General features: G+C 36.3%; 2 pseudogenes; both read right to left on the bottom strand.

Moving 5' to 3' along the window:
• Positions 1-8309: 8309 nt before the first annotated feature.
• Positions 8310-8914, bottom strand: LOC149544022 (respiratory burst oxidase homolog protein A pseudogene; annotated as a pseudogene).
• A 5263-nt stretch (positions 8915-14177) lies between these two features.
• Positions 14178-14688, bottom strand: LOC149544021 (respiratory burst oxidase homolog protein A pseudogene; annotated as a pseudogene).
• Between the last annotated feature and the right edge of the window lie 337 nt (positions 14689-15025).

Here is a 15025-nt window from a genome sequence, read left to right as displayed (position 1 = left end):
CTTCCCAAGGAAATCTGAGCATTTCTGGATGTGGATGTATTGCACAAGATCATGAAGGCAATTTAGTAGATTTTGTTGCTAAAAGACTAAAGGATGGGACTAATAATGTGGCAAAATATAGAGCAGCAAAAGAGACTATTATGTTAGGAGTCAAGTTGGGTATTAGGTGAGTACATTTGGAAGGAGACTCAGAGATTATCATCAATGGGATAAAGAAAGGAAAATTGGAGTCTTGGCATCTTGACAAGCACATTAACTAGATTAAGTGCTTCTTGACAAAGTTTGAGGACTTCAGGATTTCCCATGTCTATAGAGAAGAAAATGTGGTGGTAGATAAATTGGCCAACCTGGGAGTGAATGCCCCTTTTAGGAACTAGAACAAAAATTTTGACGACTTTGGGCTTCTTAAATTTGATTAAGGATACTATGTTTAAAGTGGTATTATGTCCACTTGCCTCCTTTTGAAGGAATGATTTATAATTATTAACCCTTGATATTAAGAACACTCATGAACAAGCAATCCTCTATGCATGACAAAGAATCCACACTTATGGATTTTGAAATATGTACTTCTAGATCTTTCGTGGGAGTGTTTCTAAGTGGAGAGGGGCCTTATTTTTCACAAGCATTTGAATGGAGTTTTTAGAATTGGAGGCCAACTTTGCATTGTAGTCATACAATCAAGCATAGGCTTATGAAGGGAAAATTTTGGTGATGTGACTAAAGGACATTTTTCTCATCAAATACCAAGAATTCATGAGTGGCGTTATGAAGATTTTTGGCTCAGAGCACTTGGACTTCTACTGGAGAAGGGGGACCAATCTAGACATTATTTCCCTCTTTGTCACTTTGGCACTGCTTGTCAAAGAGACTAAAGAGGAAATTTGAAGGGTCATCATTATGTGTATCAACCCATAATGGCTATTGGGAGTCAACGAGGTCATTGACAAGGTCAAGCTAGGGGAAGGGCTGGATATGGATTAGGAATCTTGGAGACAGATTAGAGGTAGTGATTCATTGTTGCAACCTCTTGTTGTGTGGTCGTCTGCAACCACCCCATGAGGTACACATGCCAAAAGCAGTCAAATGCTAGAAAAAAGTGGTCATATTTCCACAGGTAAAGATCTACGTATTGGAGGAGGGAAGTGGGGTTTCATGAAGAACTCCAAGGAAGCGTGTGCGACCACTTGGAAAATTGTTGAGATACCAGTTGGACAAGGGAAGACGCGAGGCTGTTGGGGGGTCCTCATGAGTAGGGATGTGGGTTGATGTGTCTCTAAAAAGGCAGGTGGAAACGAGTGTCTCTAGAAGGAAATGATGCTCCATGGAGGATGATTAATCCATCTCGAACTTCACCAAGGAGGAAGTTGCAACTTGGTTTAAGGCTCGAAATGGTAGGGTCCCATGTTGAATATCTAGTAGCTCTACTAGTTTTTTTTTTACATAATGTAATGGGTCAAGAATAGTATGAAGGTGTTAATGCTTTTTGTTAGTAGTATGATTAACTTTCTTTGTTAATGGGGGTTATATGAGGACTTTTATACTATCCTCTTTGCACTATGAGACGCTATTGTAAGAATTATCTTTTCAATTAATACAATATAAAAAATGTTACCTATCAAAAAAAAATCTTTAGTGCACCCTGTTATCAATTTTATTTTTGCATTGTTATAACTTTGTAGATTGGGCGATTGTGTTGTTATGGGCGAAAGGTTAGGAGTTAAGATCATGTTTTTGTTGCTTCCAAGGTTTGTAGCTTGATCCTAAGTATGATATTTTTGGAGTTCTTTTCACAGAGATATTTTATTCATTGAAATAAATAGATGCAATTTTATTGTTTTAATCCATGTTTATATGATAATACAAAATAGAATCAAAAAAATTGTATAGAAATCCCTATTTATAAGTTACTTTCCATTCAAAGCTTGCAAAATTTTAAAAGATAATTTGACTTACCTCGATAAGAAATTTTGTAAGTTGAACACAATAGTTACATTCAAAGCCACATTGAGCAATCTAACATCTATTTCAATACAAACATTCCAATAAATGTGTAGTGATATCCAACTCATAACAGTAGAATAACATAACATCCCAACTTTATAAGCAAGATAGATGTACTAGATTCAACATGATGCAGGAGCATCTTGGATTTGCTTGGTGACTACTTTGGAGTTCATGGGAGGAGGCTCAATAGTTGCTTTGGTGGGTGCTTGGACTGGTACTTAGTCAAAGAAGGACTAGAGCTCAACATGGTCTATGAGCTCGGCATAGTCTATGGAGCTCAGCATGGTCTATGAGCTCTGCATGGTCTATGGAGCTCGACATGGTCTATGAGCTCAATGGTCTTTGGTTTCTTAGCATGGTCTTTGGTTGCTCGGTCTTGCTTAGGAATTTGGTGCCTATTTCAAGCCATGTAACTAATTTTCCACAATGAGTTAGAGGATGAAAATTTTAGGGATTTAAGAGTGCCTAGATTTATACCTATGTTTAAAAATAAAAGTTCTAATTCATTCAAACCTAGGAGATATCACAATTTTACTTAGACATCGATTTTGGGCATTTATTTTTTGTTGTTGGCCGACTTGTGGCATTTAATTTATGTATTTGTTTAATTTGTGTTCTAGGCTGACTTGTGGCTTAGATTGGTATAATTAGGGTTTGTGGGGAAGTCTTTAGTGATTATTCATCCATCGTGGAGAAGTGGAGGAGCTTGAAGATCAAATTTGGAGAAGAGCTAGTAGTTGCGGCTTGGAAGACAAGGAGATTGTTCGGTGGGCTTGTAAGCACAAGTTGAGATCTTCCTTGGGGGTTTTTACCAGAGTGTGGATCTAGACTAGCTAGGGTTTTGGATTGGATCTTGAGGGATCTTGAAAAACTATTATTTTCTTTGTATTTGGTCGTAATTGGGAATGCCTTACAGCCTGGTACATTACATGTAACAGTTATTTTATAAATAAAGAGTTGTGATTTGGTATCAAATCTTGCATTATTACTTGTTGTTGTTGTGTTTTCGCTGCATGGTTTTATAGCTGGGGGCTAGGACATCTCCTTTGGGGATTCTCCTACCTTGCATTGTGCTAGGTGTATCAAAGCGAAGGTTGTTCTTGAGTGTGTAGACAGATCGTCGAAGTTGAGGTAGTTTACGCTAGGACTTGGGTGGAGAAGTAGATCTGATTTGATCTTGATCTAGTGGTGTATTATTCTTTTTGGAGTCCTAGATCTCTTGGTTATGAGGTTTCAAATCATGGTTCTAGTTTGCAATTATAGAGGGCTTGTAGATGGATTGATGGATACAAAGATGGAAGACTGAACTTGTTGAGGCATGATCATAGAATGTTTGTGGATTGCAGATCCATGGTCCTAGACTTGTGATGTGGTTCTTGATTATTCATCTGAGGTGGTAGGTTACAATCTGACTTGCAAACAATTCAAAGTTGTCACAAGGAGTGTGGGAAGGATTTTTTTCAAAGAGTTTATGAAGATCTTGGAAGATGGCTCCAAGAGGATTGGACACTGAGATGATTGTGAATCTCTATGATGTGGTGGAGAGGAGGTTTTCTGAGATGTCTACTCAGTTTGAAGCTAGTTTGGCTAATCGAACTAAGAAGATGGTTGCTCAATTTGAATCTAGCTTGGTTGATCGAGTTAAGGATAGGGTGAGGAAGGAATTTTGTAGCTATTTGTTGAGTTGGAGTCTACCACTCTGGAAGAGAGTTGTTTGGCCAGTTAAGAGACTTGTTCGTGAGAGAAGATGGCATACCAAGGTTGAGGTGGAAGAGGTTAGTTTTGTTGATCAGATTGTGCAGTCTGAAACAAAACTTGCAAAGAAGCTAGAGGTTGTTGCTAAAGGTGTTCCAAACCTTGTTGATGTTGGGATAGAGGTTGGTTTTCATGATGAGTTCGTTGAGTCTAACATGGAAATTGCAGAGCACTTGGTTGTAGATGATTCAGTTGCTATTGGTGATGAGTTGTGTGTTGCAAAGCATCTTGTTGTGAGCAATGAGATTTTTGGTGTTGGGAGTTTGGCATGTGTTGATGTAAATCTACATATTACTACTAATGTAGAGTTTTTTGTTGCTGATGTGGGGTTTGTTTCTGCTAGTGTGGATTCACTAGTTGCTGATGTGGATAAGGATTTTTTGTTGAAACATTATGTTTAGTTTGTTCCTAGGAGTGAGCATGCTGATTGGGTGGTTGAGATTCTGGTGTTTGATAAAATGATGTAGATGTGGATGATGTGTAGATTGGTTTACTTGTCCCCATTGGATTGGAAACCTTTGGTGAAGATGAAGGTGGTTGTTACCCTTTCTTTGGGCATCAAAGTGTGGGACACACTTTTCTATTTAACTAGGGAGTCTAATGCAGGAACATCTTGGGTTTGCTTGGTGACTACTTTGGAGTTCATGGGAGGAGGCTTGATAGTTGCTTTGGGCGGTTCTTGGACTAGTACTTGGTCAAAGAAGGACTGGAGCTTGGCATGGTCTAGGAGCTTGGCATGGTCTATGGAGCTCGGCATGGTCTATGAGCTCGGCATGGTCTATGGAGCTCAGCATGGTATTAGAGCTTGGCATGGTCATGGAGCTTGGAATTGTATTGGATCTCAGCATGTTCTATGGATCTTGACATGGTCTTGGAGCTTGGCATGGTCTTTTGTTGCTTGGCATGGTCTTTGGTTGCTTGGCATGGTCTTTGGTTGCTCGGTCTTGTTTAGGAATTTAGTGCCTATTGCAGGCCATGTAACTAATTTTTCACAATGAGTTAGAGGATAAAAGTTTCAAGGATTGAATAGGGCCTAGATTTCTACCTATGGTTTGAAGCACGAGTTCTAATTCATTCAGAGCTAGGAGATATCCCAATTTTACTCAAACATTGATTTTGGGCATTTAATTGTTGTTGATGGTCGACTTGTGGCATTTAATTTATGTATTTGTATTTAATTTGTGTTCTAGGCTGACTTGTGGCTTAGATTGGTATAAGTAGGGGTTGTGGGGAATTCTTTAGTGATTATTCATCCATTGTGGAGAAGTGGAGGATATTGAAGAGCAAATTTGGAGAAGAGCTAGTAGTTGTGGCTTGGAAAACAAGGAGATTGCTTAGTGGGCTTCTGAGCACAAGTTGAGATATTCCTTGGGATTTTCTACCACAGTGTGGATATGTACTAGCTAGGGTTTTAGATAGGATCTTGAGGGATCTTGCAGAACTATTACTTTCTTTGTATTTGGTTGTAACCAAGAAGTCTTACAACCCGACACATTGCATGTAACAGTTATTTTATAAATAAAGAGTTGTGATTCAGTATCAAATCTTGCATTGTTACTTCTTGTTGTTTTGTTTCCACTGTGTAGTTTTATAGCTGGGGGCTAGGACATCTCCTTTGGGGATTCTCCTACCTTGCATTGTGTCATACCACAACTCCTAAATTAAGTGCGTAGGACACTAATTTATAGTGTTATCTAAAAAATTGTGTGAGAAGGAAAAAAAAGTTATCCATAGATCTTTAACTAAAAATATCATCCAAAGCAACCTATAATACAAAATTTTGTCCATTTTTACTAAATGTAACATGGGTAATCTTCAATTGCATTCATCAAAAGGATAATTACAAACTACTAAATAACCTTTTTCTTTGAAAGCATGATGGTAAAAAGTAATGCATTGGCTCTTTGGCAATTGATCAAAACTAGCATTTTGATTCTAATCCTTATATCTGTCATGCGCTTCTACCCTAATCTGTAGGTTTTGAGTGTAAAATTTGTATATTATTTTGTTCTTGGGTGCATTACTGATAACTGTGATTGTTTTTTAACCATGTGCAGCATGCACTTGCAATGCTTTTTACATTATTTTTTTATTTGCCTTTTACAATCTATTGAAACCCTTCAAAATTGTTAATTCCTCGGAGTTAAAAAGATTTCAAATCAATTAAAATCCTTGTGTTACATGTGATCTTTAGAAAATGATTGTTGGTTTGAAACTTGATGCTACACGATTTTTTATTTTCAGTACATAGGCTTTGTTGGGGGACCATCATGTATGCTTGTGGCATAGAAGATTCATAGTATCTCTAGTTTGGCTTGGAGATACAAAGTCAAAACTCATCTTCTAATATGGCATCCATCTCAATCTTCATGCCAAACTCAGTAAAATTTTGGCATAGCAGAGCAGTGTCATTATTTTTCCAAACACCACATCAGAATTTAGCATTGCAAAGTAGTGTCATTATTTTTTATTGTCTATTACTTGCACATCTTACTAACTACTTTCTATCCTTTTACAATTGAATTTAGAAAATTGTCAACTTGTCTATATTTGTAATATCAAGACAAGTTTTATCTCACATGCATAATGTCACAGATATCTCCCTAATTCATAGCAAGGGTGTGTTTTGCATATATTAAGATCATAGAATGTTGTGTGTATGAGAATGGAGCATGGGTGCCTCATTTTTTATTTGAATCCAAGAATATGGATCTGAAACTAGTTATAAACATAGAATAACTTGCTAGAAACACATCAGATGTAAGGAATGCATTAAAAAAAAAAAAAAAAACTGTGAGGAACCCATGCTAAAAACACCTCAAACATGAAGCAACCAAAAAAATTCATAGGAGATATGAAACATATCCATGAAGTGTAGACATAAATATCAGTAAGCTATGGAGCATACACCTAAGATATGAAGCATGTAGTATAGATGCAAGGCATGAACCATACACATAAATATACATAAGGCCTGAGTATACACAAGGCATGAATCATGCATATAAACTCATTAAGATTTGGTTTTTTTTTGCAAAATTTTAGTGGAGAAGTTAAATTGCAAGGGGTGAACATTATATATTATATATTGACCAATTACTCTTTAATTCTTACAAAAATGGCCTTGTCATTGATGAAAGAATATTTTTAGAAAAGTATGGCTATGATTCAAACACCTATTATTATCCATAACATCTACTTCTCATTATCAATTGTAGATGATTGTGTCTATAACCAATAGGGATACCATCTAAGCTCCATCTTTACTTCACAAATAATTAGAAATTTTGTAGCTTAGGTGGTATCCCTTGTTGGTTATAAACATAATTGTCTACAATTGATAACAAGAAGTAGATATTACAGATAATAATGGGTCCTTGAATCATATCCATACTTTTGTAAATATATTTAGCATCAATAAAAAAATTGAGTCACACCTACAATGGAGTCATACATCTACATATGAGTTGGTAAACAGATTGTCCTTTTAAATAAATTCTCAAAATGCCCAAATCTGAAAGAACAATTAGATGCCAACAGTTGGATAATCTATCATGAGATTGATAGATTTCCTCTAAATTGGAAGGTACAGCTCCCTTATGAAATGATATGCAATGAATTTGTTTTATTGCCTAAACTAACTGGGTGCATTCTTAACCCGAGAACGAAAGAGGAAAACCAATTCAATCCTCGGCAAGATTAACTCAGGAAAAATTTAGATCCTAAACCTAACCAACTTTGAGAACTCACACATCTTATGACTCCTCGGCATTGATGATGCAATATGAATTCAATGAATGCAAATGCAAATGCAATGTAAATGAAATTAGAACAGAAGGTCATCTATTTGGGTTCTTGTAATAGAAATGGCTGCAAACACTTCTTATCCACAACACATTTGCTATCCAATTCTAAGGTGTAAGATAATGCCCAAAATCAATTAATGCAACTCTCTAATTGTGAATAATCAGAAAAACCCCTTTTTAACTCTCTGATTTAACAAAAGATCTATCTTTATTATGAACATAGCAAATAATGATGCTTTGATCATTATTACTTACAACTCAGTATCAAATCTATTACAAAAATGGAATAGAAAACCCCCCAAATGCAAGAAATGAAAAATATAGAAATTAAATGTGTTCCTCTCCCTGCTCCAGCTCTCTGACTGTATGTCAAAAAAAGAACCCCTCTTTCAAGAAAAGAGTTTACAATAAATAGCTCTCCAAGATGACTCTTCAGTTCTTCATGACTATTTCAATTTTGTAACCGTGGCCTTTCAGTTATGAAAACTAACTTTGATAAATCCTCTGCCTATTGGTCTTCCCATATTTAAAATATTCTCTATACTTTATAATTCTCCCTATAGAGTGCATTTTAATAATTTTCACGGAGGCATCTATGTGATCACTTAACACCTTCCATGTGTCCTTTATAAAAAGCCGATTCCTTCAGGATTCCTTCAGGTCGATTACTCACTCTCACTTTTAGGAGAAGATGAACATTACTTCAACATTAGTTGTGACATGGGTCAGATGGCTGGGACTTTAATGAAATGAAACAATGCTTGATATTCTCGTGAATTTCTTACACAACATATTCAATTCTTTGGCTAGAACAATTGGCCCACAGTAAAAGACTCTGATTCTTGCACCTCGGTGTCTTAGGACTAATTTGGAGAAGACTTGTGCCAATTGAGCCATGCAAAATGTGTTCTTACCGATGTTCTAGAGAAGATATCGACTCCTCTTTTGGCATGGTGCAAAGCCTGCACCATCATTATTAAGACAGATCGAGCATACTCTTCCTCGTAAACACTTGTCAGATAATTGTGCATTTCTATCACGGGTTTGGGATCTAGTTCTGCAACTTCATTCATGATGCTTTTAAACCATTCAAATGAGTTTTGCTCTTTTAATCCAATTTTTCTTCCTTGTTCTATATCGTGCATATGGTAAGCAGGAGGAGGGTTGTTGAAGTTATTGGCAATGTTCTCGAGGATGCTGATGAAAGGGACAACACCTATACCAAGTCCAATAAGAAGTATCACTTCACATTTGCTGTAATCTTGTGCTGTCGATCCATATGGACCATCAATGTATAATCTTGGTGTGATGGAAGCTTTCATGCTAGAATCAAATGTCTTGTTCATGCTTGTGGCCTCAACGTAAACATCACACACAAATGTGGGCTAGGGGACTTGCTGTGGGTACTTCATATAGGTTGTGGCTCGAGCTTTCTCGATAAAGACTCCAAGGACTTTCTTTGTTCACCAATTTTTGACCTTTTGATGTGCCATGCAATAGCATCTCTTGTTTCAATATGACAGTCGCCTTTGGAAGGAAGGCCGACAATCCAATTGTTCAGCAACATTCACATCTCATATCTTGGAGTACTAAAATGATGTGAATTTCTGCTCTGAATATCAGAGACATTTTTGGGCTATGATTTCAATACAAGAAAGGTTCTTTGAGCCATTTGAGAATGACCCATATCATTAGTTTTTGAAAACAAGTTGAGATTCTCAAGACTCAAGCTGGCGGGTTTTGGAGAAATGAGTGCGAAAATGACAATGGCACACAAGAATTTGAGATTTCCACCCTGGCCCTTTAGGCACATTTTCAAGTGTTTTTTTCTAAACATGAAACCTTCTTTGAGCCATTCAAAATGACCCAATTGAATAGTTTTGAAAAAGAACTCGACATCATGAAATTACGAGCTGGCGGGTTTTTAGAAATCTAGTGCGCAAATGCAATGGAGTAGCTAAAATTTGAAAACCCGCTTGGCAATAACTTTATCATTCCTTTACCTTTTTGCATGCCATTTTTTGCAATAGCTTTTTCTTACTACAAAGAACTTAGAGGAGCTTCCAAATAATGGAGATCACTACCTTTAGCATCTATAAAAAAAAAATGTAAAAGAGGTGTTTAAACTCAGTTATGTTGTGTCCTCTTAACAATTTTTTCTTCTTCAAGATCACATTATAACTTTCAAATAGAATTCATAGACACTCCAGATGCTCATATTTGATTGTATCGACCAAATGCATGCAAAAAACTTGAAACGGGCCGAGGCTCCATATACTTGGTTGTTTAAGCAATGTTAAATTTTGCAATTCTTTGTCGCCAATTTGACCAACACATCACTGAGATTCATTTTAAAACTTTATAGTCCTTGATCATGCTCCATCATAGCATCATACTTCTATTTTAAAGATGTTTGTATGTTGAATATCGGCATCATTACGTTCTTCAATATAGTCTAGAGATCAATCAACTATATGGAAAAGACCTCTTTGAATGTCTACATCCAAAGAAAGAGCCTCTCTATTGTCAATGCATTCATTAGTATAAGGAAGATCTCAACGGCTAAATGTACACATAATCATATAGAGTACGAACTGAATCATCCAAATGCTAATTTTGTCAATGTGTCATTATGAAGACTTTTCCTCTAATTCCTTGCGGCATCTAAAAATCATGTCTTGAAACCATTCTTCTGCCTAAAAAAGAAACATCCATTGAAGTACAAGTCTCTGTCGAGTTAGGATCTACAACCTACCCAAAGAAATGAAACTCTGATAATAACCCAACCAGCTTGAAACAAGATGGCAAATGAAAATGAACCCGACAAAGACTTCCTATCCTAGGGGAGATCTAGACCTAGACACCAGACTGACTTGATGACTATATGACTCAATATTGCCAAAAAAAATGGGTGACTTAAAGTCAGGCAACAGCTGGCTCCGACTGGGGAATATGTTCTACAAAGTGCATAGAGAATCCAGCATCTCTGGTTAAACAAGTGCCTTAAGCATTGGGTTGTGGAGTCTAGAATGAAGATCAATGAGGAAGTGCATATAGGGAGGGTGGAGGGGAGTAGGGCAAACTGAAACAAAGCAAGAGAAATCAACATCAATAACTACGCAAGAAGAAGCTACACTAGACACACCAAAACTGGAAAGAAAAATTATTTACAAAAGGTGAGGAGGCCTCACCTGCAGGACCAAAAGCAAAGAAAGATTCATACATAACCATTTACAGGAAGAGAGAAATATGAACCTTTCCGACATAGAGGAGAATGCTTCACCAGCTTGCAACAACATTGATATCTTCTGGCCAATCCTCGACTGCTGAATTTGAGTCCAAAAAATATTTGTAACATAGTAACCCATAGAACTTTTCCAAATAGCCATGCCTCATCATATACTTTTGATTGCTCTGTATTTATCTGCATACTGCCTTTCACATGCTCTATCTTGTTTGGTGAAGAAGGAAACTCACTAGACTCTGCAAACATCACTAAATCATACTTGCATCTACTCTCCTCAACCTTGTCACTTATAACAAGGATATCAATTTTCAAATCTAGACTGGTAGAATATTCAAGTGATTCTAAAAGCACTGCTTGAAAACACTCACATCTATTTACTCCATTACCACTCTCAGCAAGGATATCATCTTTCAAATTAGAATGAACATAATCAGAAAAATGAAAAGCTTTTGGAAATGAAATAGCATCATACCAATCATAGGCTCTATCATTAACATTTTCAGATTTCAAAATGGGGCTGAAATTGAAAGATTCCTTATTTGCTACAGCATCTGTCCAAGCTGAGATATCTTCTTTGTTTTTTATAGCAAGATGTTCATTTGAATTCACAATTTCAATATCTGGATTAATTATGGAAGAGTATTCCAGACCGGGAGGATTATAATCAGATTCACTATCTTCTTCATAATGTTGCAATACCTCATTATCTTTCACAATTCCTTCCTTTTCATCATCTATTATTGCTACATCTTCAGATTCAATATGATGACCACTAAGGCATAATGCAGCTAGCATGTTTGTTTTAGGATAATTCTCCAAAAGACAACAATTTAAAATATAATCCTCATTTAGTTCTCTTTCAATTTTGCTGATCATTTCTTCAATCATTTTTTCAGATTTTACAAAACATGTTTCCACTTTTTCTTCAAGACATAGTATTATCACAAACCTTTGCAACTTGAAAATCAATTTCACAAAGATTTTCAATGGAATTCAACTCTTCATGTTTTGCATTAACTATCTAATTTTTCTCATCAAAGACTTCATGCAAAGGTTTACCTTTATTTTCTTCAAATCTGAAACTTTTAAAATCAGAGGTAAATGAAGGTATGAAAGGAAATTCTTTGTCAACTGTTCTTACCAATTCTTCATCATTGAGAAGGTTGTTTGAAACTCGTGCTTCTGGGAAACCAGGCTTCTCTTGCTGTTCAGAACTCAAACCATTGGTTGATATGATCTCTTCATTCTGCTTATTGATTCTATCCACTTTAGGAATGCTTTCTGCAACTTTAATGATTTCAGCATGTTGGACCGAAACTGATTCTTTCGTTTGTAGTTCTGAGAGTGGTTCTAGATTCATACTTACTGCATCAGGTTTAGCATTAGGAGAACAAGTCTCATTTCCAACCTTAAATGATGGATCTAAAGGTGTAACTAATGATTCCATAGGAAATACTGTTGAGAAGCAAGGAATAGTAACAACCTTTTCTTCTTCTTGTGATGGTTCAGGCTGGAAATGTTTTTCATGCTGATTACTTTCTTCATGCTGATGGCGCATCCATGATAACACTAAGGATGAAGAAAATTTAGGCTCTCTTAAAGCAGCGAAGATGGGAGGAGATAAAGCATCCTTTTTAGAATTCACATCAGTGCTTTTTTGTCTGAACTCCTGGAGAACATAGAATCTCTTTTCAATCAACTTCCAAAATTCTCTAGACCGATGGTCTTGAGCTATACTCAAGTTATTTCTTGTGGCATAACTAATACTCTCTTTAAATTGACTCTAGAGTTGTTGAAACATAGGATCGTCATCAATCACAATCTCTTTAATAGATGGCAAAAGTCTCTTTTTATATTTTAAATCATTTCTCAGAGGAATCTGACCTCGATACATTTCCTGATATTATTTGCACAACAGAGTAATAGAAATCTGAATCAAATTTATGGAAAGATAATGATGTTACCTCGATCATGAACAAAAAATTTTCCAGCAAGTTCTTCAAAAATCTGTTCTAATAGGCATGATCTTTTTACAACGGAGTCGCCAATCTCTTGCAAGATAATAAAGTTTTTGAGAATGAAAGCATTGGACTCTTCAACTAGAAAATATGAGAATAAAAATGGAGTCGCTAACTTCTTGCAGAGATAACAATAATACTAAGGAAGTAAAATCTAAACACTGATCTTCTTTTCCAGTCCCCAGCGGAGTCACCAAAAATCTATTGGTAAACAAATTGTCCTTTTAAATAAATTCTCAAAATGCCCAAATCTGAAAGAACAATTAGATGCCAACAGTTGGATAATCTATCATGAGATTGATAGATTTCCTCTAAATTGGAAGGTACAACTCCCTTATGAAATTATATGCAATGAATTTGTTTTATTGCCTAAACTAACTGGGTGCATTCTTAACCCGAGAACGAAAGAGGAAAACCAATTCAATCCTCGGCAAGATTAACTCAGGAAAAATTTAGATCCTAAACCTAACCAACTTCGAGAACTCACACATCTTCTGACCCCTCAGCATTGATGATGCAATATGAATTCAATGAATGCAAATGCAAATGCAATGTAAATGAAATTAGAACAGAAGGTCATCTATTTGGGTTCTTGTAATAGAAATGGCTGCAAACACTTCTTATCCACAACACATTTGCTATCCAATTCTAAGGTGTAAGATAATGCCCAAAATCGATTAATGCAACTCTCTGATTGCGAATAATCAGAAAAAACCCTTTTAAACTCTCTCATTTAACAAAAGATCTGTCTTTATTATGAACATAGCAAATAATGATGCTTTGATCATTATTACTTACAACTCAGTATCAAATCTATTACAAAAATGGAATAGAAAACCCCCCAAATGCAAGAAACGAAAAATATAGAAATTAAATGTGTTCCTCTCCCTGCTCCAGCTCTCTGATTATATGTCAAAAAAAGAACCCCTCTTTCAAGAAAAGAGTTTACAATAAATAGCTCTCCAAGATGACTCTTCAGTTCTTCATGACTATTCTGATTTTGTAACCGTGGCCTTTCAGTTACGAAAACTAACTTTTAAAATATTCTCTATACTTTATAATTCTCCCTATAGAGTGCATTTTAATAATTTTCATGGAGGCATCTATGTGATGACTTAATACCTTCCATGTGTCCTTTATAAAAAGCCAATTCCTTCAGGATTCCTTCAGGTTGATTTCTCACTCTCACTTTTAGGAGAAGATGAACATTACTTCAACATTAGTTGTGACATGGGTCAGATGGCTAGGACTTCAATGAAATGGAACAATGCTTGATATTCTCGTGAATTTCTTACACAACATATTCAGTTCTTTGGCCAAAACAATTGGCCCACAGTAAAAAACTCATATTCTTGCACCTCGGTGTCTCAGGACTAATTTGGAGAAGAATTGTGCCAATTGAGCCTTGCAAAATGTGTTCTTACTGATGTTCTAGAGAAGATATCAACTCCTCTTTTGGCATGGTGCAAAGCCTGCACCATCGTTATTAAGACAGATCGAGCATCCCCTTCCTCGTAAACACTTGTCAGATAATTGTGCATTTCTATCACAGGTTTGGGATCTAGTTCTGCAACTTCATTCATGATGCTTTTAAACCATTCAAATGAGTTTTGCTCTTTTAATCCATTTTTTCTTCCTTGTTCTATATCATCCATATGGTAAGTAGGAGGAGGGTTGTTGAAGTTATTGGCAATGTTCTCGAGGATGCTGATGAAAGGGGCAGCGCCTAACCAAGTCCAATAAGAAGTATCACTTCACATTTGCTCTAATCTTGTGTTGTCGATCCATATGGACCATCAATGTATAATCTTGGTGTGATGGAAGCTTTCATGCTAGAATCAAATGTCTTGTTCATGCTTGTGGCCTCAACGTAAACATCACACACAAATGTGGTCTAGGGGACTTGCTGCGGGTACTTCATATAAGTTGTGGCTCGAGCTTTCTTGATAAAGACTCTGAGGGCTTTCTTTGTTCACCAATTTTTGACCTTTTGACATGACATGCAATAGCATCTCTTGTTTCAATATGACAGTCGCCTTTGGAAGGAATGTCGAGAATCCAATTGTTCAGCAACATGCACACCTCATATCTTGGAGCGCTAAAATAATGTGAATTTCCGCTCTGAATATCAGAGACATTTTCGGGCTATGCTTTCAATACAAGAAAGGTTCTTTGAGCTATTTGAGAATGAC

The sequence above is a fragment of the Cupressus sempervirens genome, chromosome 8 (assembly GCF_028749045.1).
Source record: "Cupressus sempervirens isolate cs-2001-9-10 chromosome 8, ASM2874904v1, whole genome shotgun sequence".
In the NCBI taxonomy this organism is placed as follows: domain Eukaryota; kingdom Viridiplantae; phylum Streptophyta; class Pinopsida; order Cupressales; family Cupressaceae; genus Cupressus; species Cupressus sempervirens.
This window is presented reverse-complemented; position numbering and strand designations above follow the sequence as displayed.